Source organism: Microtus oregoni, unplaced genomic scaffold (assembly GCF_018167655.1).
Source record: "Microtus oregoni isolate MIOR12 unplaced genomic scaffold, Mior012 000229F_ref0000137, whole genome shotgun sequence".
Classification (NCBI taxonomy): domain Eukaryota; kingdom Metazoa; phylum Chordata; class Mammalia; order Rodentia; family Cricetidae; genus Microtus; species Microtus oregoni.
In genome coordinates, this window is record NW_024544896.1 from 41,511 (window position 1) to 46,867 (window position 5,357).

Sequence of the window (5,357 nt, forward strand, 5' to 3'; positions counted from 1 at the left end):
GTTGAGCAAGTATAAGTGTCCTTATGGTATGACTGAGCATCCTTTGAGTATATGCCCAAGAGTGGTATATCTGGGTCTTGAAGTACATTGGTCTGCCTTTTTTTTTCTCTTTTTTGTTTTTTTAAGGCCTGGTTTCTCTAGCTTTGGACTCTGTCCTGGAACTTGCTCTGTAGACCAGGGTGGTCTCAAAGAGATCCACGTGCCTCTGCCTCCAGAGTGTTGGCATTAAAGGCATGTGCCACCATAGCCCAGCTTCTTTTTGTTTTGAAACGGGGTTTCTGTAGCCCTGGCTGCCCAGAAACTGAGAGATGCACCTGCTTCTGCCTGGATATCCCTGAGCCTGAGATAAATGCACAAACCATCATCACCTCTAAACTTTAGTGAGCTTTTAGCTTTTTGTCCTCCAGGTTGAAAATAGAGTAGTGCTTGTGAAGTTATATGAAGATGAAGTGAAGACAAGGACTGTGCTTAGTCTGTTATCTTTTAGTTTTTCTGTATTTAGCTATTTTTCTGTAGTTTCTTTGTTCCCATAATTAAATTGTTGGATGTTTATTATTGAGTGTCAGCAATGAAAGGGAAAGAGACCTCACTCTTGTGGAGTTCAAAATCAGATGGTGTCAGCTCACAGAAAGAACCTCATAGAAAGCTGAAATTGGCAGGTAGAAATGAGGCAGTATGTGGTTGATTTAGCTGGAAAGGGATTCCAACAAAGTAACACTTGAACTGAGACTGAGGGAGTAAGGTATAAGAATTGAAGTGGAATTTGAACCAAGGACTGAGGGAAAGCAACCTTTGGGGTAAGAGTTACCAGTGGAGAAAGATACAGACTTCTTCCCCACAAAAGTCAACTAGTTTTCTGTTGCCTTTGTCACTTTCTTCCTATTGCTTTGTTTGTATCTCATCTTGTGCTTTTGGTTTTGTTCTGTCTGCTAAACTTGTCCTGAGGCTCATGGTGATCCTCCTACATTTGCTGCCCAAGTGCTAAGATTGCAATTAGAACATTTTTCTTTCCTTAAAATAGCCTCTCTGGGGACTCACAAGTTGTGCACGCCTTTAATCCCAGCACTTGGAGACAGAAGCAGGTGGAACACTGAATTTGAGGCCAGCCTGAAGAGAATGAGTTTCAGGACAGCCAGGGCCATTACACAGAGAAACCCTGTCCTGAAAGATAGAATTTTTAAAAAAGGAATCTCCTAGCAGTATGATTAAAATTGTGTTGCCAACAAGCCTGCTTTTCCTGTTGGCTCCCTCATTTCCCCCAACCATTGCTTCCCTGTTTCATAAGTCAGACATCAAATGATGCCCCCTTGAGAATTCACCATGGCAGTCATATACAGTGTATGTAACAGTTGAACAGCACAAGATGTCTAGTCAACTGAGCACATCCTTTGCAAAGCCCCCTGCAATGCAGAAAAGACCAAAAAAGATACCAAAAGAGGACGATTGTAAATCAAACGAGAAAGCACGAGGTGCTGAGACTCCAAAACCCACTCCTAGGAAGGTACCAGTTCCTCCTCTACCAGATCATCTGCCCCCAGTGAACCTGATTCACCGAGATGTTTTTGCAGGCATGGTACAAGAAGGTGAAGCTGAGAAGCAAAGGCCAGCTGATTTAGAGAACATTCCTGACACACCAAAAGAGGCCAGGGTGAAGACATGTTGGAAAAGAGTAAAGACAGAGATGGAAGAGGAACAAGAGCCTTGTCTTCAGGTGATATAGGTCCTCTTGAAGTGGTCCCTGTACCTGAGGAGCAGATGCCTGCCCTTACTGAACCTCCTGTCCTCTGTGGAGAAGTCAGCAAGACCGTTGTGACGACAACTGCCTCTGAGGCAGTGTTGGCGTCTTGGGCCAGAATTGCAGCCAATGCTAGGAAGAACGAGGTCCTGCAGTCCATTACTACACCCGAGACCTATGGGGAACTGTGGTGTGTGGTCCATGGGAGAAGCCTTCCTGCAGACTCAAGTGGCTGGGTTCAGCTGCAGTTCCACACTGGACAAGCCTGGGTACCTGAGAAGGGGAAAGTGATTGCCCTCTTCCTGCTGCCAGCCTGCATCTTTCTACCCCACACCTGGAGGACAACGTGTGTTCACAGGAACAGGGTCCTAAATAAGAGCCTCCAAGGATAAAGGGAATCTCAGGTGTGGGTAGCTGCTGTCATTACCTACTCCTGTGGAATGAGGTACGGAACTGCAGCCAAGACTGAGACTGATGGAAATTCACATCTATGCCCTTGAAGGTGCCCGCATCAGCCAGGAGCTATGAGACCTTGTTTGTTGGTTGTTGCTGTAGTACCAGCAGCTTGTAAAAAAAAGTCAGTGAAGCTACCAAAACACAACAGGTCCACCTCTTTGTTGTGAGGACTGCATACTCTTAAGTGACTATGCCTTTTACTATTGTATGAAAATAAGGTTTTGCTGGGGTGGGAATTGGCATCTCCAGATATAGTACTTGCTTGTACCACCACTGCCACAATGGGGTCATAGGCAGTTCTGTGGTCCCCTGTAAAGATTTAGCTTATGACTGTAGCCTCTGCATGCCCCCTTTCCTGGGTTATATTATGTTGTTAGTGTGTAGTGCTTAGGTTTGTTTTTTGTTGTTGCCATATTAAACCAAATCTGTTTTTTTGCTTTTGAAAAAAACCCGTAGATTGACAACCTGATTCTAACATTTATGAGATTCCAAACGACCAAGAAGAGCCAAATTGTTCCTGAAAGAGAACAAGGTAAGAGGACTTGTGTTCTCAGTGTTAAGGCAGGTTATAAAGCTCCATAACCCAAATAAAATGTGGGATTGGTACCCAGGAAATAATGAGGTCGGTGCAAGGAGGATTAAATATGCCTCTTGACTCAATAGGCGAGCAGGCGGCACTAAAACCCACGGAGAGTGTAAGAAGAGCCAACACGCACACCGTGTGTGTGTCCCTCCTCCCAAATCATTTCAGAAACTATGAAAGGAAGCATTATTCAACTAGGAGGCCTGGGCACTTGCTACAAGGGGAGAGAAATTGAACCCCTTATCTACGAAAAATAAATCAACTTTCTATCAACCATATAGGGCCTGATAGTAGTGGCGCACACCTTTAATCCCAGCACTGGGGGGCAGAGGCAGGCGGATCTCTGTGAGTTCGAGGCCAGCCTGGTCTACTGAGCGAGTTCCAGGACAGCCAGGACTCTTACATAGAGAAACTCTGTCTCGAAAACCAAAAAGAGCCCATACCGAGACTTAAAAGGTCAGTCAAGAGAATAGCATCTTGATGGCTTATTAGATGAGATATAGGAAGACGACTATATTGCTGAGAAAACTAACTGCAGAATTAGAATAAGAAGGCCTGCTGGCCTTTGCAATTCATGAGTGACTGGAGGCCTCATCAAGAATACATAAACAACAAATTGCAAATAGACAATTGTGGGAGACGTACTGTTCCCTGGATCAGTTCACCCACCCTGTTGCGCTTGGCTTCTCCTGCTGTTCTGATCTGTCAAATACTACCTCTGCAAGGAGTTATTGCTCCATTGTTTCTGTGTTCTGAACATTCTGACTTTGCTGCATTCTGCCTGACCATTAGACCATGGTTAGGTGGCTTAGGAAGTTGTTTAGTTACCCATATACACACGAAGAACTTGTTACCTAGTAAGTTGCCTAGTTACCCATATATACAAGGAGAAGTTCTTCGTTTCCTTACCCTGTATTTACCTGCATTATTCCCTCGAATAAACAGGACTTGATCAGAATACTGTCGTGTCTACATCTCTTGTGACTCTTGTCCCATCCCATTCCCACTTGCCCTCTAGAGTCTCCGTTGACTTACCCGCAGGCGGGGCAGAAAATTGTTATGATTTGGATCTTAAATGTCCTCCCTGTTGAAGGCTTGGTTGTCTGTGGTGGTGGGGAAATGGTAGACCTTTTGGGACTTATGGTCTTGTGGATGACCTGAGGGACATGCTCTTGACCCCTTGGGACCCCCTGCTCCTTCCTTTCTGCTTCCCAGTCACCAAGAAGTGGACCAGTTTGCTCTGTCACAGACTCATCATCCCAATGCCACAAACCAAAGCATCTGAACCCTCTGGAACTGTGCGGGACCATGGGTGGCATGGAAACTTCAGGAGCTGTGCCATCAAAGCCTCTTCCCTTATGTTCCTATTTCAGGTATTTTTGTCTGTTACAGAAACCTAATGCAACAACCATATAGAGATGGGCAAAGGACACAGCCGCATTAAAAATTAGGGACCTGAAAGAAAACCATCAAAAGATCCTCTACAAGCTGCCAGCGTGTTTGTTGGTCATAAGGAATGCCCACTTGTAGGTATATAAACACTAGAGGAATTGGTTTCTGGAAAGAACCTAGGTATCTACCAGGAAGGATACTGGACAGATTGTGGTGCATTCATTCATGAACTTGTGCACAGCAGTGAGATGAACAAGATGCAGGCACTTGGGTGACCTGGCTATGGATGTTGTGACGCAGACAAAATATGATAAAAAAAAAACATATACAGGCAACATAATCCCATTCATTCAAAGTTCAAAAGCAGGCAACCCCAAGCTATGCTGTGTAGAGGTCTGTGTGCAGGGGGGAAAGCAAGAAAGCTAGGGGGAGCTAGGAAAGGGTACTCCACATGGATGTCAGATCTCAGCCCCTCTAGCTGCCCCTCAGGAATCAGACTCCTCCTGGGCAGCTGATAGGCCTCTGCTGTGAACATTGTTAGCGTCACACTCAGGCCTGGGGAGGCGAGGAGTGGGGAGAAACAAGCCCAGCTGCTTCCCCAGCTCCAAGAGTAACTTATAAATTTGTGGGACTCCCAAGCACCTCATTCCTTGGCGTGTAGGTTAAGCCAGACTAAATCACATGGTGTGGAACCTACTGCAGGTCCCTCCAAACCTGTGAAAATAGGGAGATGTTCTTTGTTCACAGGATTTCTCAGAATACTCCCCCTTTCCTTCGGGTCCCTGTCATGCACACAGCAGCTAATCCTCTCAGCTCTCTGAGCCATCTTGCCTCATGAGAATCTGCTCCAAGCATTGTCTTTCCTGATACTCTCCATCCCACCTCAGGGCCATAACACACCCCAGTCAGCCACAGGCTTTTTCTCCTAAGCTCACTGGAAAGGGCAAGTCTGTGTTAGCTTCATTCTCTATGTACCAACTGAATAGGATACCTGTCGTAAGAGGCCAGTGGACCACTGATGAGGGGGTGTGTGATGGAACTGGCCACCTAAACAATCATATGGTGGTGTTACCTATTCCCATATGTGTGTGTGTGTGTGTGTGTGTGTGTGTGTATGTGTGGTGTGTCTGTGACAGGGTCTCACTATGTATGTAGCCCTGGCTGTCCTCAAGCTCAGAGATCTCTCTTACT

The 5,357-nt window shown here is 45.8% G+C and overlaps 1 pseudogene; it reads left to right on the plus strand.

Moving 5' to 3' along the window:
• Window positions 1-1,363: 1,363 nt before the first annotated feature.
• Window positions 1,364-2,127, plus strand: LOC121445614 (annotated as a pseudogene).
• Window positions 2,128-5,357: the final 3,230 nt, after the last annotated feature.